This window comes from Podarcis tiliguerta (genome assembly GCF_965153285.1).
Source record: "Podarcis tiliguerta genome assembly, chromosome: 3".
Lineage (NCBI taxonomy): Eukaryota > Metazoa > Chordata > Lepidosauria > Squamata > Lacertidae > Podarcis > Podarcis tiliguerta.
In genome coordinates this window covers 30,480,984-30,508,233 of record NC_139536.1, presented here as the reverse complement: position 1 = coordinate 30,508,233, position 27,250 = coordinate 30,480,984, and the positions used below count along the sequence as shown (strand labels likewise).

The 27,250-nt window shown below is 43.4% G+C and overlaps 1 long non-coding RNA gene across 1 annotated transcript; it reads left to right on the top strand.

Annotated features, from left to right (window-relative positions):
* The first annotated feature begins 14,483 nt into the window (after positions 1–14,483).
* On the top strand, positions 14,484–16,191 carry LOC310674841. Its single transcript, XR_014509783.1, has 2 exons — positions 14,484–14,703; positions 15,878–16,191. It is a non-coding gene; the product is annotated as an uncharacterized lncRNA (long non-coding RNA).
* Positions 16,192–27,250: the final 11,059 nt, after the last annotated feature.

Genomic DNA, 27,250 nt, shown 5'->3' with positions numbered 1-27,250 from the left:
CCCGCCCTCCCCAGCCAAAGCCGGGCTCAGGGCGGCTAACAACAATCAAATAATCAAACAATCAAATAATCCAACATTCTAAAAACATTTCATTATAAAAATTATAAAAAATCAAATTAATGGCAACTGTTACGCAAAATTCTGTGCAGGTTGTCAGAGGAGGGAGTCAGGCTGCACCCTGACCAAAGGCCTGGTGGAACAACTCTGTCTTGCAGGCCCTGCGGAAAGATGTCAAGTCCCACAGGGCCCTAGTCTCTTGTGACAGAGCGTTCCACCAGATTGGAGCCGCAGCCGAGAAGCCCTGGCTCTAGCTGAGGCCAGCCTAACCTCTCTGAGGCCTGGGACCCTCAGGATGTTTTTATTTGCAGACCGTAGGTTCCTCTGTGGGGCATACCAGGAGAGGCGGTCCCGTAGGTACGAGGGTCCTAGGCCGTATAGGGCTTTAAAGGTTAAACCCAGCACCTTAAACCTGATCCTGTACTCCACCGGGAGCCAGTGCAGCTGGTATAGCACCGGGTGAATGTGATCTCGCAGCGAAGACCCCATAAGGAGTCTCGCCGCGGCATTCTGCACCTGCTGGAGTTTCTGGGTCAGTCTCAACGGCAGCCCCACATAGAGCGAGTTACAATAATCCAGTCTGGAGGTGACCGTCGCGTGGATCACAGTGGCTAGGTCAGGGCGAGAGAGATAAGGGGCCAACTGCTTAGCTTGGCGGAGATGAAAAAAAAAAAGCCGCCTTTGTTATAGCTGTAATCTGCGCCTCCATAGAGAGGGAGGTATTGAAGATTACACCCAAACTCTTAACGGACGGTGCTGGCACTAATTGCACCCCCGCAAGAGATGGGAGTTGCCCCCCCAATCCCATATCATCCCGTCACAGTCAGAGGACCTCTGTCTTCGAAGGATTTAACTTCAACCGGCTTCCACGTAACCATCCAGCCACAGCTTCCAAACATCTGGTCAGTGTGTCTGGGGCCGAGTCAGGATGGCCATCCATCAACAGATAAAGTTGGGTGTCATCGACATACTGATGGCAACCCAGCCCAAAACTCTGGACAAGCTGGGCGAGGGGACGCATAAAGATGTTAAAAAGCGTTGGGGAGAGTATCACACCCTGAGGCACTCCACACACCAAGGATGACAATTCCCCCCCAAGCGCCACCCTCTGTCCCTGACCAGAGAGAAACGAGCGCAGCCATTGAAGGACTGTGCCCTGGATCCCCACGTCGGCAAGGCGGTGGTCCAGGAGTTTGTGATCGACCATGTCGAAGGCTGCTGACATGTCTAGAAGAATCAGCAGCCCCAACCCGCCTCGATCCAGCTGCCTGCGGAGATCATCTGTTAGGGCGACCAGAGCCGTCTCGGTCCCATGACCAGCGCGGAAGCCGGACTGGAATGGATCCAGAGCCGATGTTTCATCCAGAAACCTACCAAGCTGTTCAGCAACCGCTCTCTCAATCACCTTACCCAGGAATGGAAGATTCGAAACCGGGCGGTAATTGGATAGATCTAAGGGATCTAATGATGTTTTCTTTAAGAGCGGGTGCACCACTGCCTCCTTCAGTTCCCCTGGGAATATCCCGGTACCAAGGAACAAATTAATGATATCCCCCAGGGGGGCCTGCACCTCATCTGGACACGCTCTAATCAGCCAAGACGGGCACGTGTCAAGAGGACAGGTGGTGGGCTTTCCAGCTCGGAGGAGTCTGTCCACATTGGCTGGGGATATCCGGTCAAAGTGGTCCAATACTGGACCCGAGGACAGTCAAGGGGCCTCCAGTTCCTTTATTGTATCCAAATTGGCAGGGAGGTCATGGCGGAGCAACAGGACCTTCTCTGCAAAAAAGCTCGCAAATGCCTCACAGCTGTGTGTCAGATTGTTATTTAAATCTGGCTGTCCTTCAAGGGACGTTAAAGACCTAATTATACTAAATAATTGCGCCGGGCTAGAGCTAGCAGATGCAATGGAGGCCGAGAATTAAGACTTCTTAGCTGCCTTCACTGCCATCTCATAGGTTTTCATAAAAACCCTATAAGATGTTCTTGAGGCTCCGTCACGGGCACCCCGCCATACTCGCTCTAGCCGTCTGAGGTCCCGCTTCATTTTCCGAAGCTCCTCAGTAAACCAGGGAGCCTGGTTTCTGCAGGGTCACAGAGGGCGCTTAGGTGCGATCTCATCAATGGTTGCCAGGAGCTGGATATTCCAGCCCTCAACAAGCTCAGTCGATGAGTCGCCAGGGGGAGCAAGGTCCCGCAAGGCTTGATGGAATCTATCAGGGTCCATCAGCCTCTGCAGGCGAGCCCAAATCGGCTCGCCACCTAAGCAGGGTGGGGGTGGAAAGTCAATCCTGGCTTTCAGAGCGTAGTGATCAGACCATGGCACCTTCATCGAAGGAAACATGATCACATCTATACCAACGCCAAAGATCAGATAATGGTGTTTATATTTAAGATGCAGCTTGCTTAGCATTCCTCTGACTTCACAAGTTGAGTTTGATAAACAAGCGGGTATGAGGGAGAAATTTCACTTTGTTTGCATTTTGATGAGAAGCCACCTAATTTGCACGTTTCAAACCAATTCATAAACTGAAACACAATTACCCTTCCAAAGCCACACCTCTGCAAATTTTGCGATGCAGTTCTCCAACAGACCCATGTGCACAACGTGTGGGGAAAGTGTGCACAAAACACATTCGTTAGTGAAAATAACGTACCAAATTGTATTATATTGCGGAAATTGCATGCAAAAATATGGATATTGGTCAAATCAGCATGCAAAAATGCACATATTAGGAGAAAGTTGCACTGAAATGCCGATGAATTTTAATGAGGATTTAAAAAAAAAAAAACAACTTTGCAGATTGCTGCAGAAATGCAGATAGTTTAATATTTAAGATTAGACAAATAATCTGTCTGTTTACTGGACTTCATTAGTAAGAAGAAATTGATAATGGGAGAGAAAAATCACACCACACTGCCCGCAGTTCCTTCCAGCCAGCAGTGAACAGTGAACTAGTACATTATTATTATTATTATTATTATTATTATTATTATTATTAATTTGTACCCTGCCAATCTGACTGGGTTTCCCCAGCCACTCTGGGTGGTTTGCAGCAGAGGTTAAAAATACATTAAAACATTAGTCATTAAAAACTTCCTTAAACAGGGCTGCCTTCAGATGTCTTCTAAACATCAGGTAGTTGTTTATCTCTTTGACATCTGATGATTTGTGGGATTCTAGGTTCAATTGTATCCATTGTCTGATGTTCCCTTCAACTAAAGCTATCCTTCCAATCTAGGTGGAATCTACACACATATTAAAAATGTTCTGAAAATGCTTTTTTTTAAAAGCGCATTTTTAAAAAACATTGGATTTTCCACAAGGCTCACCATCGCCACCTAATGTTACATCGTATATTGCACTTAAAACACACTTAAACCGTTCTATTAGCAGCTGATTCCCTACATTGCAAACTATAGCTACACATCGGGGTACTGTACAATTTATTGATACTAAATCAATTTAAATCTCATGTAAGACACGAAACCAATCAGTAATATCACAGTAAGGCCAAGCAGACAGAATGTTAGATCCTGGGAGATTCAAATTCAAATCTCTGCTGAGCCATAAAAATTCACTGGGTAGTATAGAAGCTGCAATCTATTAGTAAAGGCCATCATCTTAAATCCTACATTATTATAATCTTTTGTTCTGTGTGATGGAACAGCACTGATTAGGAACTGATACAATGTGAAAAGCTGAGCCTGCTTCTATTTGACTCGTTGTTTTGAATTCATGCATTGAATAATTGCTTGTTCCTCAGGCTGAGCTTCCTGTTAAAAGATTTATCATGGGATTATTTTTAAAAGCTTACAGCAATATATATAAAGAAGATGAAATGAATTGTGATTATTTGTTCATTTAAGTGTCTTTAGTTAAACTGCTTTTGCCTTCCCTGAAATGGTCTCCTGTGCCCTTGCCCAGAATAAAGAGGTGAGTCACAAATATGGAGGTAAATCGGGCCATTACTGTATTAACATTATTATCAGAAGATCAGCAGTGAAAATTATGAGCTGTGTGGGAGCTGGGTAAGGTAGGAGTCACTGTGCAACCTCAACTGCCTCCACAAGCCCAGTTAGGGGTGAGCTTTACTCTGCCCAAAGCTTGAAGCAGTGTACTGGCAAGGCTGCCCCATCTGGACCCACCTTTAGGTGTGGAAGAAGGCATTCTCTTGATTCACTATCCCCCACAAGCCTCTGGTTTATTTATTTGGTGGGTTCAGCATAACACTAAGCCACTTTTTAATAAATTATAATTTAAGGTAAAAAGGTAATGGACCCCTGGACGATTAAGTCCAGTCAAAGGTGACTATGGGGTTGTGGCGCTCATCTCGCTTTCAGGCCGAGGGAGCCGGCGTTTGTCCACAGACAGCTTTCTGGGTCATGTGGCCAGCATGACTAAACCGCTTCTGGCGCAACGGAACACTGTGATGGAAACCAGAGTGCACGGAAACACTGTTTACCTTCCCACCCCAGCGGTACCTATTTATCTACTAGCACTGGTGTGCTTTTGAACCGCCAGGTTGGCAGGAGCTGGGACAGAGCAACAGGAGCTCACCCTATTGTGGGGATTTGAACCGCCAGCCTTCTGATCGGCAAGCCCAAGAGGCTCAGTGGTTTAGACCACAGCACCACCCGCATCCTATTTATAATCTATAATTTAGTGTTGTGTGTGAACTAGGCCATTAATGTATTGTTTTCTGTGTTTATGGGCTTGTCATGGCAGTGGTTTCATCCAAGCTTATAATCAGTCTAGAACCATGGGATTGTGGGTTTTAATCTCCTTAAGGACATAATAAAGCTTCATAATGTTTTAATTTGCTTATATCTGCAGCTCATCAGTTTTCTCACTCCATCATATATCCATAAATACCCATGGACAGTGACCAATGCTTTTTGTAGTACTGCTCAGAAAACCCTAAACTAAGTCTCTCCATGGCAAGCACCACTTGGCAAGGGAACCACTAATAGGGTTTTCTCTTGCAGACTGTTAACAAATGAGCAGGCTGGTATGCGACGAGGCGTTCTTTCCAATATTTGGGACCCAAGTCATTTAGGGTTTTATTTCATCATAAGACACCAACGGTCTAAACTGTTGTTGCATGGAGGGCTGGAAAATGTTGACACACATTTATGAGAAATGTAACATAGACAGATTGAATCAATTTAAAGCAGCTGGAGCCAGGAGCTATTTACAGAAACGTGGCTTATTTTCTCTGTATATTTTGCATTTCTGAAAAATCATACAGCTGCATTTGGAAAACAAAGGCCATACTTTCTAACACTGTTATTTCAGTTGAGCATTTCCTAATTTATACAAACAAAAGAAAGCCCTCGTTTGGGGGCTTGGGGTTGGAATGTGGCTTAATTTTTCATTTAATTATGGTAATCAAACTGTTGAACTCATGGCGTTGTTTGCAGCCCAATTTTACGTATGCCTTCTCAGAAGAAACACCCGTTTGTTTCATTGGAACATATTTCCAAGAAAGTGTAGGTTGCATAGAATGCAGACTGAATGTGTTCCTTCCCTTCCTCCTACTGAAATTTTAGTAATTGCACCAGGAATGTGAAATACTATATCCTCTGTATTAGTATTCCGTAAGTGCAATGTCTTTTGCACTATTGTCTATGGTTTAGCATTTTACAGTGTTGTATAAAATAACGCCATGGCAACCATGTTTAATAACTGTAGAGTGACAATGAATTCGAAAGTAGATAATATTGCAGTATTTGACCAGTGGTAGAATCTGAAAAATAATTTCCATAATGGAAGATCAAATGCTATTATGCAGTCAATTTATTATGCAGTCAAATGTTTTGTCTTCGGTGGGTCATGTTGAATGTTTAAAGTATATAAAACATGGCAGTGTGTGTGTGTGTGTGTGTGTGTGTTTTGAAATGCCTTATACCTCAATTATAATTGATCACGGTAGTGCTGGAGCTCTATTCAGCAGCCAATTCAAAATGTCATGAAAGAGTAACCACCAAACATTCATTTTAAAATTTATTATTGTTGTGTTTTTACTGCCAAGGAAGGCAGAAGTACTGTTTCTGGGGGACAGAAAGAGGGCAGGTGTGGGGGACTCCCTGCTCTGGAATGGGGTAATTGTGCCCCTAAAAGACCAGGTATGCAACCTGAGAGTGATTTTGGTCTCACTGCTGTCCATGAAGGCACAGGTCAACTCTGTGTCTAGGGTGGCTGTCTCTCAACTCCATCTGGTATGCCAGCTGAGACCCTGCCTGTCTGCCCACTGTCTTGCCAGGGTGGTACATGTTCCAGTTATCTCCTGCTTGGACTACTGCAATGCGCTTTGAAGGTGACTCAGAAACTACAATTAATACAGAATGTGGCTGTTAGACATAGCACTGGTCCTAAAAGATCTACATTGGCTCCCAGTACATTAGTGAGCACAATTCAAAGTGTTGGTGCTGACCTTCAAAGCCCTAAACTGTTTTGACCCTGTATTCCTGAAGGCGTATCTCCATCCCTATGAATTGTTCTTCATATTTGTTTGTGAAATAAGCTCTTCTTTCTAAAATGAACATCCCTGGGGTATGAGCTAAGACATGTGCAGAGTGGAGATAGGAAGAGAAATGGAATTTGGATTTTTTAAATCAAATGGAATACACCTAATACATTATACAAAGCAGGTCCCTCTTTAATCCTAAGGATGACTACCCCAAAGTATTTCCCCCCTCCTGAGGCTAAGGGCAAACTGACACACACACCCCATTCCAAGTACAGAGGATGACTGGACTGCCAGCTGAACAACAGTTCAACACTGGCAATTGGGCAGTGTCTCCCAGTGCGTCTGAGGGCAGTTGGCTGGGTGATGTATGATAGGCCAGTGGCCCATATTGTACTGATCTCCTACAAAGGGAAATGGCTAGGAGACTAAGAAGAATTGCGTATAAGGATGCCCCCGCCCCCATCATTCACCATCTGATGTGATTATCTCACACTGCCTAGTGGTAGGCCATCCTAAAAGGATGATTGATTGAGGTGTGACTAGAAGCTCCTGTAAATGTTTTTTTAAAAAAACAACAACACAAAAAACAAGTCTTTTGTGATCTGCGAGGTCTTCCTTCTATCATTTGCTGTTGTTTTGCCACTGCACATTGGTATTGTTATGAGTTCACTTGTGTTGATTACTGTGATGGGGCCTATTGCTATGGTAACAGTAGTGACTAATCTGATGGATGATCAGGGGCTTACGAGAAGGCGTATGATGGTCCCTAATAGCTTAGAATCTCTCCTGCCTTTGGAATGTAGTACGTCAGAATTTGGGAGACAGACAGAAAGACAGCAGTTTAAAATTGGTCATAGGGCAACGTTGGAGTCTGAACTGTTGAGCTAGCTAAAGATGAAGCCTACATACACACCATACATCTGGAGCACATTTAAAGCACCCAGATCCCTGAGAATCATGGGAACTGCAGTTTAATCCTCACTGAGCTACTATTCACAGCTGTCTTACGAAACTACAGTTTCCAGAACTCCTTTTGGGGGTGGGGAGTGGTTTAAATGTGTGGTGTATAGACAGCCAGAATGTCCTGTTCTTAGGGAACCTCATAGAGAAGAAGGTTTACCTTAAATGGTTGGGTGGCATTGCGTGACAGCGCTTCTTCCCACCATGATCCGGCGAGGGACTCTCAATCAGGGAATTTTCCCAGGCTGGTGCGTTCCTAGTTTGGGCTCCACTCTGGCCTGGGAAGTGGATTAAGGGCTGCCTGCCAATTGGCCAATTGCAGGCAAGCTGCTTGGGTATGTGGGTTCCACTCTGGTCTGCTTCTCAGGTTTTTAAACCTGGCTAGCCTCCACCTTAGTTTGTTTTGCCCCCCTCTCTGTCTTAGGAGTCTGATTGCTCCCAAAGTGTCCTGCCTGTATTTCTTTTGAAATACATCCATTCCCGACATAGAGCAAATGCTCAATTTTTGGTGCCACTTCTGACAAATTGTTAATTTCCCCCTTTGTTGGAATAAACTTTACAATGTTCTGTGGCGACCCAGGTATGCCCGTGCTTGGTGTAATATTAATGTAAAACCTTAAGGAAATATGCAAATCTGCAGACAGCCAGGGGCAGTTAGTGGATATCTGCCATTACAGTGTGATTGGCCAAGGTGACTTAATAATAATAATAATAATAATAATAATAACAACAACAACAACAATTTTTTATTTATACCCTGCCCTCCCCAGCCAAGGCCGGGCTCAGAGCGGCTTACAAGCAATAATAAAAACAAGATGAATGATTACAACTTAAAAACAAAAATAAAATACAACATTAAAATAATGGAATGTAGCCTCATCGCAGGAGGAGAAGAAAAAGAAAAAAGAAAGAGAGGGAGGTAGGGAATCAAATTCGCTCCAAGCCAAAGGCCAGGCGGAATAACTCTGTCTTACAGGCCCTGCGGAAAGAAATCAGATCCTGCAGGGCCCTGGTCTCGTGAGGCAGAGCGTTCCACCAGGCCGGAGCCAGAGTTGAAAAGGCCCTGGCTCTGGTTGAAGCCAATCTAACTTCCTTAGGGCCTGGGACCACTAGGGTGTTGCTATTTATGGACCTTGAGGCTCTCCGTGGGGCATACCAGGAGAGGCGTCCCGTAGGTACGAAGGTCCTAGGCCGTGAAGGGCTTTAAAGGTCAAAAGCAGCACCTTAAATCTGACCCTGTACTCCACCGGGAGCCAGTGCTTATCCATTGGATATTTAGCAGCAAGAATATAAAAAGAGCCCAACTGGATCAGGCCAAAGGCCCATGTAATTCAGCCTTCTGTTCGCACAGTAGCCAACTGGATACTACTGGGAAGCATGAAAGCAGCACCTGAATGCCATAGTGCTCTCTCCACTGAGGAATTCCCAGCCTATGGTCTACAGAGCCATACTGCCTGTGACAGTGGAAGTAAAACAATATGCTCTTAATATGTTTACCATGGCAAACACCAATAAAACACCAATGTATCAAGACTGCTGCGTGAATTGACTCGTAGTTACTCAGAGAATACCAATAAATCCTGCTATATTTTATTCAGATGAGATTCCAGCATAATTTCGCTGAAATCGTATTCAGTTCTGCTGGGATGAGATGGGCTAATGCCGTTACAAAATTAATGGAACTATCAAGATTTATTTGGAATATATTTATGTCTTCCATTCCCTGTGTAATATAAGCATACAGCATGTAAATTATTTTACAGCCCTGATTGTGCTAATGAGTAGGATTCATAGAATCATAGAATTGGAAGGGGCCCTGAGGGTCCGACGCCCTGCAATGCAGGAATGTCAAACAAATAAAAGTGTGTGCCTCCCCTGTAAATTATAATCAGTGCATATTTCCTTAACTGTATTGCAGCTCTGAAGTGCAGAATCTTTATTATAAGCCTCTGATAGCAGGGTATCAATTGACGTTTCTCTCCTGCCTAAAGCAGGCATGTCCAAAGTCCGTTTTGGGGGCCTAATCCGGCAGTTTATTTCCTGAAAAAATCTCAACAAAGTAATAAAAGCTCAACAACTTCAATCCTAAGAAAAGGTTAACAACTTTGGTCGGCCCTCACAGCCCTACACTTCATCAAATCTGGCCCTCTTTGGAAAAGTTTGGACACCACTGGAGATACCTGAATGGACAGGGGCAAGGTTCATTTACTGCTTACATATCCTCTTATTCTGGGATGCGGGTGGCGCTGTGGGTTAAACCACGGAGCCTAGGACTTGCTGATCAGAAGGTCAGCGGTTCGAATCCCCGCGACGGGGTGAGCTCCCGTTGCTCAGTCCCTGCTCCTGCCAACCTAGCAGTTCGAAAGCACATCAAAGTGCAAGTAGATAAATAGGTATAGCTCGGGCGGGAAGGTAAATGGCGTTTCCGTGCGCTGGTTCACCAGAAGCGGCTTAGTCATGCTGGCCACGTGACCTGGAAGATGTATGCCAGCTCCCTCAGCCAATAAAGCGAGATGAGCGCCGCAACCCCAGAGTTGGTCATGACTGGACCTAATGGTCAGGGGTCCTTTACCTTTATCCTCTTATTAAAAACAAAAACAAAAAAACCCAGCACTCTAGACAAGCATACGCTACTCTATGCTGACTTTCAACCAATTGAAGTATTGCAACATGCCACAGTGAAAACAAAACCCAAGGAATGATCTGAAGGCATATGATGTCATCACCTTGTTGAAGGTCGGAGTCTTTCCAGTGCCTGGGTGGATGTCTGCCAGGGAAGCACATGTATGCTGCCTTCTGTAATAATAAACAAATGCAGACAAAAAATAGGGGGCGGGGGGAGGATTGCAGCATCAACTTCTGCATGACAAAGGTCTCGGGTTCAATCCCTGGCATCTCCAGGAAGGGCTGGGAGAGAACCAGTCAATACTGAACAAGATGGGCCAAGTGTCTGAGGCTGCATTCATACCGCATGTTATTCTTGAACCAATGGATATTGATTCCTGTTCTTTTTCCTGTGTAGTCCACAGACAGTCTAGGGCAGTGGTTTTCAACGTGTTCTGTGGCACCCTGGGGTGCCTTGAATGATGTTCAGGGATGTCAGGGGCAACAGTGGCCTCTGTCCCTCTTTCCTTCCCTCCCTCCTTCTGATGCCCTCTTGTGTCTCTGCCTCCTAAAGGCTTGCATGGTTTTTTGTTGCAGCAGCCCTGGCTACAAGCTCCCCAGGCGAATGGTCTCTGTGGAGCTGGCCAGGGGGTGCTTTCCAGGCCCCTGTAGGGCAGTGTGAGGAGGCACCTCTCTTTGGGGTGGGGGGTGGGCAGCCCAGAGACCAAGGGCGGCAGCAGTGGCTGCCTGGAGGACTTCCAAGGAGAGAGAAGAAACTGAGGGAACACTCCACAAGGGAGGGTATTTGAAAAGGGGCGAGGGGCTGCTGGCTCTGCAGGCAAAGGGTGACATAACTGGGCTCCTGAGCCCCACGGGGTGCTGCAGAAAGAATGTAGTTGGTCAAGGGAACAGTGGACTCAAAAAAGTTGAAAGCCTCTGGTCTAGGGACTCAGCTACGTTCGTAAAGAAACAGCACTTTACATGTGTTATAACACTGTGACACCAGATAGTGCTGTGGAGACCCATCTCTCGCCAGTGGGATTTCCCTGTATGAAGTTTACAACACATTTAACTGAATCACTTCTTTTATGTGTATAGTTCCAGCTTAGATCTATTGCCCTTTTTTTATCCCAAAAAGTGGTTCTAGAGAAACTTGTTTCGAAAATAAAAGTTCATTGCAGATAATTTAACAAAAGACGATGTTGTTCTGTCCCTCTTTTGAAAGGCTTGTTTACCAAGAGATCTGTGCAAAATGGAACAGACTTTATCCATTAGTCATAATGTATCCTAACAATAACAATAGGAGCCTTTTATTGTGTGTGAGTTTTCTGGTCAAAAGCAACCCAAGTGATATTCATTATGATGGTTGATAATTTCTGCTTGGTCCTTCTGATTGTTATAGGAAGTTCAGAAGCAGGCTGAATGCAGGTAGTATGATATTTTTGTGCCATTGTGAGAAGAAAGCCAACGTTAAGTTAAAGCTAGATACAAATAAAGAAAGCTCAAGGAAGAGATTGTTTGAAAAGGAAGGGAAGTTAAATGTAATTTGAGAAAAATGTCTGAAATGATGCACTCAGGAAGTGAAAATTGAACATCCTTTTGCGTTATTGCAAAGAGGTGGAAAATTACCTTTAAAGAAGAAATTAGATTTGGTACTATTTCTATACACTTTAAAAGTCATGCACTTCAATGTACTGAATAGAGATACAGCTTTGCAGCGGTGGGTCTTCCATAGCGGGCGTGCAGAGGCCAGCTGCATGGGGGAAGAAGAGGGTTGGGAGTCCTTCAGAACAATGGAGGGATGAGTGGAGCTGCTGGGGAAGGAGGAGGTGGAAAACTTCTTCAATGAAGATTCTTATCTTTGAAACTGATGAGAGGCAATTTCCCACTTCTCAGGTAACCTCTCATATAGAGAAGCTTTGGGGGCTGTAGGCTTCTGCTGGGGGGGGCACGAGGGGGGATTTCTTCCCGTGTCCTTCTTTAGGTTACCTTATTTTTAGGATTATCTTTGAATAACATATCTATGGTACCTGTGTCATGCCAGCAGTATTGGGATGATCCATGTGAGTAACCATTTTAGTCCAAATCTCTTTCAAGGTTGAAAACGAAATTGCTGTGTTTATTATGGCCTTTCATGTGAATAAATTGCTAAACGGACAATAAGCTTGATCACCATTTCATCCTCCTTAATGGCAATCATTTTCAAAGACACCTACCTGGAAACAAACTTCATAGCAATTCCATTGAAATAGTCCAATGTAGCTGTACCTGTACAAAATGAAGGGACACTCTATTGAAGAATAGGCGTTTGTTTCCTCCTAATAAGCAGCCATTATGGCTTTTTGCTTCTTGATAGAAAATAATGTAAATGTAAGGCAAGAACAAATGATTTGGCAGCCCAGTTGAACACCATGAAAAACCAGGTGGGTGGTGTGTGGTTTTTTTTGGGGGGACACAAACACTATCCCTTACTTAGTCCTAATTTTTGTCTTTTGGAGCTCTGTGGTAAGTTACAGAATGGGATGGTCTGTCATGAAATGAATGTTAAGAGGAAAGCTGTCAGCTCAAATGCACTTTTGATTTCGTATTGTCTGTCTTTTCCTTGCGCTTGGCAGTTGTACAGCAGCTGCTTCTAATTTTCTCTCCCTGGCTGCAGATGAGGGTGTACTATTAATCGACTTCTAAACCAAGCACATCCTCTACTTTGGTATTTTCAGCAGCTACGAAGAATGGAGAGGAAATCGTGGTGAAACAGATTAGGTACCAACATTTTGTGATGATTCAAAATATATACGGGGTGGGAAAAGGTTAGCTTGGTGCCCTTTTTATCTATTGGTTCAGGGTTTTTTTTTTTTAAAAAAAATCTCCTCAATTATCTTCCAACGATTTACATCCTCTGTGAGCTTCCATTTTAGGGACAGAAATAAATCACTGCGTAGGTACACTTAACCCAGCCAGCCAGGGGGCTAGCTTGCTTACGCATGTACCTGTAGACCAGATTATTTCTCCATACTTGAGCTCTTCATATTAGGAACTGTATTTATCCACCAAACTCATCCTTCTTCTTTCTGTCAGCAATGGACTATCCGAATGTATGCATATATAGCTCACCCTTCATCAAGTGGTGAAGTATTATGGTAAGCTATTAACTTTGCTTTTTATACTGTTCATGGTAGAGACACAGGTGGCGCTGTGGTCTAAACCACTGAGCCTCTTGGGCTTACTGATTGGAATGTCGCTGGTTCGAATCTACGCAATGGGGTGAGCTCCCATTGCTCTGTCCCAGCTTCTGCCAACCTAGCAGTTCGAAAGCATGCCAGTGCAAGTAGATAAATAGGTACTGCTGCGGCGGGAAGGTAAATGGCATTTCCATGTGCTCTGGCACTCATCACGGTCCTCGTGCACCAGTAGCGGTTTAGTCATGCTGGCCACATGACCCAGAAAAGCTATTTGTGGACAAATACTGTCTCCCTCAGCCTGAAAAGTGAGATGATGAACCCATAGCCACCTTTCACTGGACTTCACTGTCATAGTCTTGTGCTGTTCAGCCACGGCAGAGCTTAGTGAAGAAGAAGAAGAAGAGTTTGGATTTGATATCCCTCTTTATCACTACCTGAAGGAGTCTCAAAGCGGCTAACATTCTCCTTTCTCTTCCTCCCCCACAACAAACACTCTGTGAGGTGAGTGGGGCTGAGAGACTTCAGGGAAGTGTGACTGGCCCAAGGTCACCCAGAAGCTGCATGTGGAGGAGTGGAGACGTGAACCCGGTTCCCCAGATTACAAGACTACCGCTCTTAACCACTACACCACACTGGCTCTGGAGAAGCCAGCCAACCAGCCGTATACAAGGTTCAGTCTAGTCCTAAGGTCAGGAGTATCTCAGTTCACATAGTCAGACAATCCAGGGTTCAGGAAAGCTGAGGGTCCAAGGTCACAAGAAGCAAGCAGCAGCAAGGTCTGGCCAAGAACGGCAAATGTTGTTTCCACCAACTGACTGAGGCTGGAACCCCTGCTTAAGAAACCTGGAGCCAGCTGGTTCTCATCAGGAGCAAGGCGGTTGATCAGCTCCTTCAGGCTGCTGCTCAGCAGGCGAAGTCGACTCCTGGCCCATGACATTCACCACCCAGGGGTCCTTTACCTTTTACCTTACTGTTCATGGTTTGTCTACAGATTTTGTTTTGTTTTGTTAGAGCAGTTAACTTCAAAAAGCCAGTTAGCATAAAAAAATATGTATTGAGTATTCTAAGTCTGTTCTTTGGCTGAAATTCTAGAGTTGCAGATGGCATAATAAACATATCGCTGCTGCTGTTTTCAGCTGTCATATGCTTATTGTGATGTGTGTGTGTGTGTTTGTAATGTCTAGGTTGACTGTTAGTTGTGGCTAAACACAGAGGCTACACACAACAGAAATACCTCTTACTGTACACCAGGCACATGCCTGTGGAGGGCAGAGCCTGAAAGCAAGGAAAGCAAGGAGCCTGACTGTGAGGGGAGAGAGTCCATCAGGCAAGGCCTCCTTCCACCTGCCTTGCCCCACCCTCCGGCCCTAGGAGTCTTCATAAGGCAGCTGTTCCTGGAGGAAGAACTGTGAGGGGAGAGACTCCATCAGGCAAGGCCTCTTTCCACCTGCCTTGCTCTACCCTCTGCTTCTCAATGTGTATTGTATTGTTTTATGTACTGTGGCTTGCCGTTGTTTTATTGATTATAGTTTAGATATTATTGTAACTGTTGAGTGGATTTCTGTTTAACTTTTATATGTTGATATTATTATTTTATACTATTCTAATGATTGTTGAATGTTACTTTTTTGATGGAGGTTGCCTATTTTAAAGTTATGTTTTATTATCACATTTTTGTATTGCATTGGATTGTTAAAAGATGTAATTTTTTGTTTCTTCAGCTGTAAACTGCCTTGAGTATTGTAAGATAGAAAGGTGGTATACAAATTAAAAATGATGATGATGATAACGAGCCAGAGAAAAGAATGTGGGTTAAATATGGATACAACTTTATTGGAAACAATACACCCCCAGTTTATTGCAGCATAAGATAAGGATCTGTCTGTTGGGCAGCTTACCTGCTGGCGGACGTCATTGCCCAGCTTGCTTGCTGGGATAACCAAGGGAGTCGGCAAGCTGGTAGGCTCCATGATGGTGCAGGCCAGGGCCGCCAGGCATGTGGGCCCACATGCAACATGGGTGCATAGTTGCCAACTTGTGTCCCTCCCCTCAACTGGGGCAGACGCTTTCCCCCATTGCTTATGGGGATCCCCTCATAAGCAATGGATCCTACCCAGGTTCACTAGTGGAAAAGTTGTGACAGGGTGAGAAAGCCAATAAACAGCCTTGCCACGGGGAAGGCAAAAAAATAATAATCTCACAGCCTACGAGCCAGTTAAGGCTGTGGGTAAAATTCTCAGGCCTGTCAACCATTGACCAAGTGCTGTCCACAGCAAAGATGGCTGCAATGAAGGGAGGATGGATAGGGAACCTGTGAATTGAGCACACTGCCATACTCTTGCCCCATGCCAGTCTTCAGAGACTGGCCACAAGGACAGGCAGAGCATGATCACAGGCTTTGCCCCAGGAACCCACTGAGGCCACCTATAGGCTCTCAGGGGGCCCAGTTCTGTCTCTTCCTCCCCCCATGCACACACATGTACACAAACATAAACACCACATATCTAATCTACACACACAAACACACACACACGGATTTGAGGCACTTGGGGACCATTTAGGATATTGACAATGAAATGATTCTTGTCACTGTTTGTCTCTCAGTTTCAGTACAGGAAACAGAGACAGGGAATGAAACAGAAGGGGTGCAAGATGGAAGGCATATGACTGTTCTTCCTACAAGGAGTGCAGGTCCTTCAGATGAGTGGGAAGAGGCAGAGCCACGACTGAGAGAAAAAGGTGCCATCTTCAATACAATGCAGAGGAGAAGACTGCGGATATTTTCAGAGCAGAGGCAATAACAAAGGAGGCATCCAGAGATAAGTGAAGTGATTGTGTCATTTATAAAATAAAACTATACAGAGTGTCATGATGGGGGAGAGAGGCAAAATCTCATTAAATGCTTTATCAAATGCAAATAGAGCATCTGAATATATAAACAATATCATAAGATAGATTGTTCAATTGTTATATAAACACATCTGAATAAATATTAAAGGAAATAAACAGCTGAGTAGTTTAGCAAATCTTGTAACTGGCTGCACTGCCATAGTATGATCTAACGCTAATTCAAAAAGCAGCATTCATCATCTAGTACAAGAAGAGGTGAATGTAAAATGACATTTTATACATATATCTATTTCTGTTCCGAGTATGCAGTGCACTACCGTTATGACTCTCCAGGCTATCATAACATGATACACTTCTATCTAATGTTTACGAACTTAAATGTGACATTTCCCAATGATTTGTTTCATAACGTCTGTGTGGAAAAAAGAAACAGGATTTACTCATATAGATGATCCTTTCTGCACTTCAAAAATGGTTCTGAAACGTTTTCTTCACTTCTGCTCCGTGATTTCTGTTTCTTTGCTGCATCTGGTTGGTAGCTTGACTCCAGTAATGAGTTAATTGATGAGAAGACCAATGCAATTGGGGGAATGGCTTTTTTCCCCTGCTGCTTCTAGTGCTGCTTAGGAATACCCTGTGGTTTCTTTCATACCGAGCTTCAAATGCGATGTTATTATACCTGACCTCATAAATGGATTGGAGAGTCCAAATCTTTACACTCTCCCACTGTTCAAAAACAAATCTCTCGGAAGTAAGAGCCATTAAAATTCCATTAGAAACAGCAGGCAATAGGTCTAGAAATCTGTAAAACTGCTCTATGAGGGATGAGTGAAAAGGGCACCATTATACTTTATTTATTTGTTTTCTGTTTGGACTGATTAACAAATCAAGTACCTCCTAAATAATTTGGAGTTAGAAAACATCCTGTTCTGTTTATCTCTTTTGGAATAAACGTTCCATCGAAAGGGTATAGACAGAGATTTCATAGAATCACAGAATAATAGAGTTGGAAGAGACCCCGAGGGTCATCTAGTCCAACCCCCTGCAATGCAGAAATGTCAGCTAAAGCATCCATGACAGGTGACCATCCAATCTCTGCTTAAAAATCTGCCAGGAGAGTCCACAAGCTTCTGAGGCAATCTGTTCCACTGTGAAACAGCTCTTACTATCAGAAAGTTCTTCCTGAGGTTTATAATCTCTTTTCTTGTAACTGGAAGCCATGGGTTTGGATCCTGCCCTCCAGAGCAGGGGAAAACAAGCTTGCTCCATCTTCCCTTTGACAGCCCTTAATATTTTTGAAGATGACCATCATATCTCCTTTCCATCTCCTATCCAGACTAAATATACTCAACTCCCTCAACTATTCCTCATAAGACGGCTTCCAGATTGTTGATCATCTTGGTTGCACTCCTCTGCACACATTCCAGATTGTCAATATCCTTCTTAAAATGTGTCTCTCAGAACTGGAGACATACTCAAGGTGAAGTCTGATCAAGGCAGAATAGAGTGGTATCTTACATTTGTGCAACTGCCTTCCCCTGCTTAAGTGTAGAACCTTACATTTGTCCCCATTGAAATAAATTTTGTTAGTTTAGGCCCAGTTCTTCAGTCTGTTAAGGTCCTCTTGAATCCCAGTTTTGTCTTCTGTGGCATTAGCTACCCTTCCCAGTTTGGTGTCATCTGAAAATTTGATGAGCAGCTCCTCAATTCCTTTATTCAAGTTGTTTATAAAGCTGTTGAACAACAACGGGCCCAGTACAGAACCTTGTGGCACACCACGTGTCACTTTTCCCCAGGGTGATAAGGAACCAACAGTGAGCACTCTTGGGGTTGGTAGTTACCTGGGTCTTCTTTTTCTCCCTTTTTGAAGATGGGGACAACATTTGCCCGCCTGCAGTCTGCTTTCCTGTTCTCCAAGAATTCTGAAAGATTATAGATAGAAGCTCTGAGGTTACATCTACAAGCTCCTTTAGCATCATTGGGTGCATAAATCAGGCCCTGGAGATCTGAATTAATTTAAAGTCACTAGATATTCCCTTACTACCTGTTTTCCTATCTTGAGCTACATCTTCCTCTTGCATCATCCTCTATTATCAGCAGGCTAGGTACTGCTTTCCATTTGGGTGAAGACAGAGGCAAAACAGGTTTTGAGCAGTTCTACCTTTGTTTTGTCATCCAATAGTATTATCTGTCTTCTCCACTCAGAGAACCTACTAGTTGCTTGTTCTTCCTCTTGTTTAGGCACTGAATCTTGAGGGCTGAGGGTGGACTGCAGGCAAGCCTTTTGATTTTATCCAGGGCCAATGTCAGCACCTGGCATACTCAGGCACCAGGGTTGACGTACACATCCTGCTGGCAGATGGGCTTACCTGGAAGTGCCAGCCCTCTTGGGATAAGTGTGGTTAGGATGCCTGGATGTTTTCTTTTATAGATTTTGTACTGTACTATTATCTTGCCAGCCTACCTGATTAGAAAATCAGGAGGGAAATCCTTCAACATAAGTGATACCTATAATGAGCACTATTTGTCATCATCTCAAGAACATTTTAAAATCACTAGTATAGATTCTAATCTTTCTAACACTGACCATATGATTGGCTAGCTTCAGTTTTACATTTTACCTCCACTCTCGTGGTATATATATGTTCATGCAATTAATATATCAATTAATGTTGCCATTGAACCTGGAATGTAAGAGTTCTCAAGTGAGCATTCAAATAGAAATGAGTGCACTGTTGGAAACTGCTTCTGTTGGTCTGAATTCAATTGTCTTGGTTACTTTGTAAGCAGAGATTGCTTTTTTGGTACTTCAGATATGATATTGCTTTTCAAGTGCTAAATTAGCTATGCAAAGATTCATCCAGAAATAGATTTGCAAGCATATTAACCGGCTTAGCTTAAATCAGAGAATTACCCTCATTCTGCATAAACTAAGAATTTCTTCCCATCAGCTCCTGTGCTGTCAAGGATGGGGAATTGCTTTGACAGTACAGTTATGAATTATCATATTGGGATCTAGTCAGGAATCAGCTTGTGATGAGACTAGGCTTTACGTTATAATACACAGTTGGCTACTACCAAAAACAGCAGCTGATTTCGCCACGTAGAACCTGATATCATGATACTGTGTATTTGCTGTGCCCCCTGCCAGAGGCAGTGAATGACAGAAGTAAATAATGCACATGACATCAGGACACTGTAGTCCGGATGTTGATGAACTACAGCACCCATCAGCCCCAGTCATTGTTGTCAATGGTCAGGGACAACAAAACTTGGAGGGCACCATGTTGGCAACCCTGACCTAGACAGTATAGAGTGGGTGAAGGGAACGAAATATGCAGCACTATTCTCAGTGACAGCCATGCATTTACTACAATGTCTAGTTCCACAATGTCTAGCATGGAGTGATGGTGGTGCTGCTGCTGTTGCTACGGTTACAGCATCAGTCATCAGAAACAGATGTGGCATAATGGCTTGGGAACTGGGTGGTTTTTACAGATATTTTAAATAAAGCATTTTTAACTTGTTTGGGGGCTGCTATGGCGGAGCTGCACTATTGGTTTTGAAGTGCGTGTAGGATTTATTTATTCATTTGTTCACATCGATGTGTCTCAAGAGACAATGGAAGATTGCAGCATCGGGGGTAAAGTCAAACAGCTGGAGAGTTACAGCACCTGCTATGGATGTAGTGACCTATACAGGATCTACAAACTGATCTTTATTTTTATTTAAATCAACCAAATCTACCACTAATCTAATGTCTAATCCTAATCTAATGTTATCTGCAGCCTGTCTTGTTTTTATAAAGCCGGTCTGATCCCTCTCAATTACCGCCGCAATTACCTGTTGGATTCTATTTGCTAGTAATTTTTTTGTATCAACATCAAAGATACATTCACACATTTTGTGTGATCCTTATTTGATTTGGGAATAACTGTGATATAAACTTGGTTAAATATTGTTGATAAGATGCCTTTATCAGGTATCTCATCATACAACTGATGAAGTTTTGGTACCAATAAATCTGTATATGTTTGTATGCTTCCCCATTCAAATATACGTGCAGATGCTATCTCAGCATCCAGTTCAAAGTATTGTACAGCCTCTGCTCACATTTGTTGTGTAAATTCCTTATCGTTAAGTAGGGAGACATTGAAGTACCAATTTTTCCCTACTTTAGTCAATTTATGAAAATCACGTTTCAGGATAACCGCATTATGATAAGATACATAACTGATGTCAATACTACAATCTTGAATTTGATGGTACAGTGAGGATGAGGTTAAAAAATAATCCAATCTAAAGAAATTATGGTGTAGGGTTGACAGAAATATGTAATCTCTTTTGGTTGGCCATGGTTCTATCAGATTAAATTATTGCATATATTGTCTAAGCGTTTGCCTGACTAAAGATGTTTTCTTCCTTATCGGTGTATTTCTATCTAACTCAGGATCCAATATTTCATTGAAATGTGAGGGGGATCTAGCTGTGACATGTCACCCCATTGATCGCCAGGGTTGACTTGGCTGATCTGGTTGGCTAGGCGGGTGTCCCCTCCCTCCCTCATTGCTCCCAAGGCTGCGCACTTGGTGGAAGAGGATGTCTATCCCAGATATAACGAGTGTACCATTATTCGGTCAAGACTATATGATAGCTGTGCTCCCCTGATAAAACCTCCAAACAAGTCCCTGCAGGCTTGGGCAAAACGGTTGATGATACTCTGGAGAGCTTCCTCAGATTGTGCTGTCAAGTAATAATAATAATAATAACAACAACAACAACAACAACAATTTATTATTTATACCCCACCATCTGGCTGAGTTTCCCCAGCCACTCTGGGTGGCTCCCAATCGAGTGTTAAAAACAATACAGCATTAAATATTAAAAACTTCCCTAAACAGGGCTGCCTTCAGATGTCTTTTGAAGATAGGATAGCTACTTATTTCCTTCATATCTGAAGGGACGGTGTTCCACCGGGTGCCACTACCGAGAAGGCCCTCTGTCTGGTTCCCTGTAACCTCACTTCTTGCAATGAGGGAACCGCCAGAAGGCCCTCAGCACTGGATCTCAGTGTCCAGGCTGAATGATGTCAAGTAAGTGTCATCTGCAAACAACATTTATCAGATAACAACCTGCCACACTTTTGTCTTGGCATGGAGACATGGAGCAGATCCCCTTCACTCCTTGAATGGAAGTGCACACTATTTTCAGTTGCGCCAAATCTCCACTTATGTACTCCTTGGCTCTGACTACCACCCTCACCCACCCCTTGCTGAAGAGCCAAAAACCGTAAAGTGCCCTAGCCAGTACCTCCACAGTTGGCATCCTGACGCAGCTGCTTCCCTTCCCCCCGTATCAGAGGCTAGGCCACTGCTTCAAGTTAGGGTTATGGCATTACTAAGCATAGAGATTGGCACTAAGCATAGAGATAGGGCAGGGGCAGCCAACATGGTGCCCTCCAGACACTGTTAGACTACAGCTCCCATCAGCCCCAGCTAGCATGGTGAATGGCCAGGAAGGATGGGAGTTGTAGTTCAAAGCATCTTTAGGGCTCCATGTTGGCTGCCTCTGTCATAGGGCATTCCAGAAGCATTTTAGCCACTGTAGAAACAGAGACATGCCTACACATCTACATTTTGACAGAACTTTTCTAATGAAATTGCCTCTCATAGCCAGCATAGCAGGATAGATTTGCTCCAGTTTCAAAGCAAAGGATGCCATTGTATCAACCTCGGTACAAGCCACACTGTCTGCCTACCTAACTGGATTCTGCCCCCCTTCTCACATTATGAATTTCAATAAACCTAGATAGTTCTGAATGCTGCCTGTCAGCTCAGGCTCAGTTTGGATAATTACCACACAGTCAGAACTAAAATACTCCTACACAGCACACCGGTGCACATCAGATGCTCTGGAACTATGAATTGCTTTGATTGCTAATAAAACACCTTTTCTTTCATTCAAAATGCCGCAGACCTGAAGTGAACCTGAAAGAAGGCCTGCCTTCCACGCTAATAAGAACTCCCAGCTCCTTAAAGCCTAGATAATTCTACATTACAATTTTAAAGACTTATGCTGCTAAGGAAACTTTCATGGTGTGACATGAGACACACTAACCTTAAAAAAACCACACTATTATTCTGAAGCTAGACAATGTTTTTGAAATGGAATATTAACATAGCTCTTAAGTTTTATGACATCTTTAAGTTAATTTCATAATGCTTTTACACCTGTGGGTGCAATGCTATTATCTCAGCTTATTACAAATGGGAAACACAGGGACACATAAGGCTGAAGTAACTTGATCAAGGTATAAAGTGAAATCTATATGCTGTTACATATTCCAGAAACACTACAGAAAGGGCTACGTTTCATAACAAAGACTTCATGTGGGTGTAACATTCCCAATCTCCTCGCCATAATCAAGAGCAGACCACAGGCTTGTAATCTCCTTTCCTTTCATTCCTCCCCATCTCCTGCTGAGAGATCCCCTTCCCTTCCCCTTTGGAATTAACCATGGTGCTGCATTACATCTCAGCCAACAGTAACACTAAGGGTGTAGTCCTAGTCATACTTACCTGGGAGCAAGCCCCATTGAATGAAATATGACTTACTTCTGAGTAGCCATGGTCAGGATTGTTCTGTAACAGTGGTTAGCTTTAAACCAGTTACCAACCAGGGTTTGAAGTTGGCCAAGTTAGCATTAACAACGGTGCATATGTATCACTATGGCTTGACTTGCTCTGAAAGGGGGATGGAGAAATTCAAACACAAGAACGGAGGGGAGAGAGAGAGAGAGAGAGAGAGCATGCAGTGTGTGCCCCTGCTCTGTTTGCCCTTCTCACGTCAGCCACAGCTATTTGGCAGACTGAAAGGAGTCTGGTTGCAATGGGGGCGGGCATGGAGGAGCCATCCCTATGCACGTTACTCCCCATGGAAATCACATTCCTCTCAACCCACCAGTCAGTTGCTTTGAGGGTTTGGGCAGAGGATGATCTCTCCCTGCTAGGAAGGAGAGGAGTTTGCCTTTCAATGCTCTGTTAGCATTAACACTGGTGCAAATGTAACGCTATACAATAAGATCGGAAAAGGGAGTGGACATTAGGAGATTTGCAGGACAGTGCCATCAAAATGCTGATGACACCCAGGCCACTTATCCCAGGAGAACTTTGCTGTTCTGTATATTGTCACATTTCTATTTTAGTATTTTACAACCGTCAGCTGCCTTGAACACCTTGGCAAAAAGGCAAGAGATAAGTCCAATCAAGTAGTCCAACAAATGGTTCTGGTGAAAGGCTGAACACCCACTCACCATGGCTTCTCCAGTCCAAATCTGATTCAGAGTTGCTATAGATAATTGAAAAGAGTTATTATGAGTGATCATAATCCTTGATTTCCCACATCACATTTAGGTGTACTGTACCCTGAACAGCTGAGGGTATTCTTCCCAAACACAATTTAGTGTGACTGCTTACAGAATGAACAAAATGAAACTTCTTGTTGCTGCATTAATACAATAAAACTAAACTAATAGGTGGGTGAAAATTGCCCTTTTTATGAGCATTGATATGAGCAAGAGATATTTAATATCCTTACGTGGACTTGAGAGGTGAAGAGCCTCTGTCTTAAATGAGCAGAGGACTGAAGATGACAAAGTTGCTGTTAATCTGCTCAAGATTAAATGCGACAAGATGTTCCTTGGCACCTAAGAAGCCATAACTATGTCCTTTCTCAAATAAATGTGTTTAGCTAGCAAGCTATCAAGATAATTGCATTGACTCTGGAAACAAAACATTGTGAAAACAAGATGTTAGCTATCTGATCATCGCAGCAGTCCTATAAATCCTATACACTAAAGCAAATTGTGTAATAGTAAGTTTGATGAGAGAAAATCTTTATTTTCTTTTGTGCAGGAAGGGTATCACACAATCCATTTTTCTGCTATTTACATTGTCAGAGCAGAATCCAAAATGCAACTGTGCCCAAGGATTTGGGCATGCCCAGTGGGATTTGGGGCTTTGGTCAACAAACACGCCCCCCCCCCAGATATTACTCTTGTGGTGAGGTATCACCACCCACGATTCTGTGGAAAACTCTGTCCCTCTTGATTCACAGTTTACAGTTGGCCAATAAACATTTTTATTACATGCATATTTTAAGTTGATTTCTAGTTCAAATAATCTGATTTTTTTTATTGACTTCACACTTGCTTTCAGTTTTCTGAAATTAACCCACACTATTGTGATAAATTATGCTAGCTGTTGAAAAACAGACACCCTTCTTTCATAAGAAATTGCCAAGGCTTGTTCTCACACTGAAGAAACTATAAAAGACAGGCCTGATTCAGAAGGATGCTGATAGTAGCTGAAAGAACTCAGAAAAGTCATACAACTTGAATACCTGTAACTTGGCACTTAACAGGATCCATGTTTTACACTTAAGACCTGTAAAAAAAAGGGGGGGGGGGTTTACAATCCAGATCCAATCTGACATTAATTTGGTCCTGACAAACTACAAGTTGTGGCTAAGCTTTGTGGCTTGTGGTTCATCTGGGGGAGAACCATGAGGCCAGGGATTAACAAACTGCCACATCAAAACATGACTTGGCTCTGGATAGCACAACAGCAGCAGCAGCAGCAGCAGCAGCAGCAGCAGCAGCAGCAGCAGCAGCAGCTTTGAAGTAAATCCCAGTTTTCAATGGGGATTACCCCCAGGTGAATTTGCAGAGACTTCCAATCTTAGCCTGCAATTCTAACCATGTCTACTCAGATATACTGTAAGTTCTATTGAATTCTATGGGGGTGCATGGGATGTTAGGAGAGGGGTAGTTTGTTCACCTTTGGTCCCCATCCTGCACTTAGCTCTCACTTGTGGCTCCTAGAAGCTTTCAGGATGCAGCAGCCACAAACTGGGAAATGGTTTCAACTGGATGGCTAAACCAGAGAAGGGTAACCAGTGGGTGTCAAACCTTGGCAAGTTAGGGACTTCACCTGCATGCAAAGTCAGACACCAGTGGATTGAGCGAGCAAGGCTAATAGTGGGTACAAGGGTCAAGAAGGAGGTTTCTGCATGTGCTGTAGAGGGAAATGAGGGGGCAGATGGTGAGGCCAAGAGAGAGGAGTCTTGTCATCTGGACAGCCCAGGACCTCCATATGCACTGCCCAGCAATGTGCCCTAGAAAGGTCACTTTGGTGCTGCTAACACAGTAAAAACCAGGAGGGAGGCAGCAGCTAAGAGCCTTTGCAGCCACAGCAGGCACTGTGATTCTCCAGCAGTTTGACTTCAATCCTGGAGGTGTACTCCACTGTTTCTCAAGACAGATGGATGCCAACTCAACAACCCCAGGCAAAATGACTTCTGCCTTAGTGAAGTCTCTATCATCTATCTATCTATCTATCTATCTATCTATCTATCTATCTATCTATCTATCTATCTATCATCTATCTATCTATCATCTATCTATCTATCTATCTATCATCTATCTATCTATCTATCTATCTATCTATCTATCTATCTATGTATCATCTATCATCTATCTATCATCTATCATCAGATCAAGAATTCACACACAGAGCAGACCCAGTTGTGTTTAGGAAGAGAATGGGACTACAATATTGATCTGGTGAAACTGTTCAAGCAGCATAGGATGGAGGAAAATAGTTTTTTGTAGCTATTAATTGTAGCACAATTAATAGAAATGTTAAAAGGAGGACACAGCCTGCAATAATATCAAGGTCTGTTGTATAAAGTGTACTTGCACAGTAAACTCACAAATGTGCAATTGCCTCAAATGACAATGTACACATGCATCTTCTTAAATGACAATGTTTGCTGGAAGCACGCAAGGTCTGAGGCAAGCCAAAGCCTCACTTTTTAACTCAAAATCCAGAAAAAGAAAATTGTGGAGGCAGTCCAGGTTCTATATACTGTTCGTTGTGCAAAGTTTCTTGATTTCAGTACATGTACAAACATATCCTGCTAGTCAGGTGTTTGCCTGGGCAGATGCACATACCTATTGCTGTTGATTTTTTTGTAGCTCCTCTCTCTACTCAGCATGCAAGAGGTGAGTAGAGAGACTACAGAGAGCTAAGGAAATGCCTCCTTCCGACATACTTTTCACACTTGTCTATTACTCATTGTGCAGCAGGAAGCCACTCAAAAAGTTTTACAGTAAACGCAGCTAATTGTTAGCAGGGAAAGGATTCTATTTCCTGCATCAATTTGGCGTATTGGGAATCAAACCAGTCAGAACAATGACATTTTATTCATGATCAGTGCAATTACTGTGACTAAATGAAGTACAGAGTAAGGCTAGAAGAATGGGGAACAGCATTCCATTGGAGGGGCTGCTTCCAGCCTTGCAACTAAAGAAATGTATGAAAGCTGATGTGCAAGGCCAAGGCGGTTTGCTATTTCAGTCATAATGTGAGTACATAGTCATTAATCCAAGCTCTTTGGAAATTTGCTCAGTGTAGCACCTCAGTGGACTTGCATCTGCAAGAGAATGCAGATTAGAAGCAGCTCACAATCATTTATTTTTTTATTAACATAAAAGTAGGAAGTGCATGACCCAGGCTAGAAATCACACCTGGGTCCCACCCTTATTTTCAGCCAGGCATAACCTGTTCCCCACCTTCCCTCCAAACCAGATGGATACACTAACAGTGCAATCCTATATGTATCTGCTCAGAAGTAAGGCCCACTGAGTTCAGCAGGGTTTACTTCCAGGGACATGGGTACAAGACTGCAGCCCAACAGCACAATTTTATGCATATCTACTCAGAAGTAAGTCCTGTTTAATTCTGTGGGGTTTATTCGAAGGTGTGTGTGGCATTTTGTGAGGCACTATTCAGCTATTGATCCAGCCATTCACAGAAAGAACTACCCATTCAGAATATGTGTATCATTCACAACAACAAAATGTATTTTAAGAAAAGATTGTTATTATTTTACTTCAAGCAGCCCCCAAAAGAAGATTCTGATTATTGCCTTGTTTAATAAACTTACTAGAGAAGCTACCTTACCAAGGCAATTGTTGCCATACTGCTAACTCAACTTTGCAGTGATTTACAACAGAAAGATGAAATTTTAGTCAACTGGGTGATGGTTGCACACAGCAGACTTGCT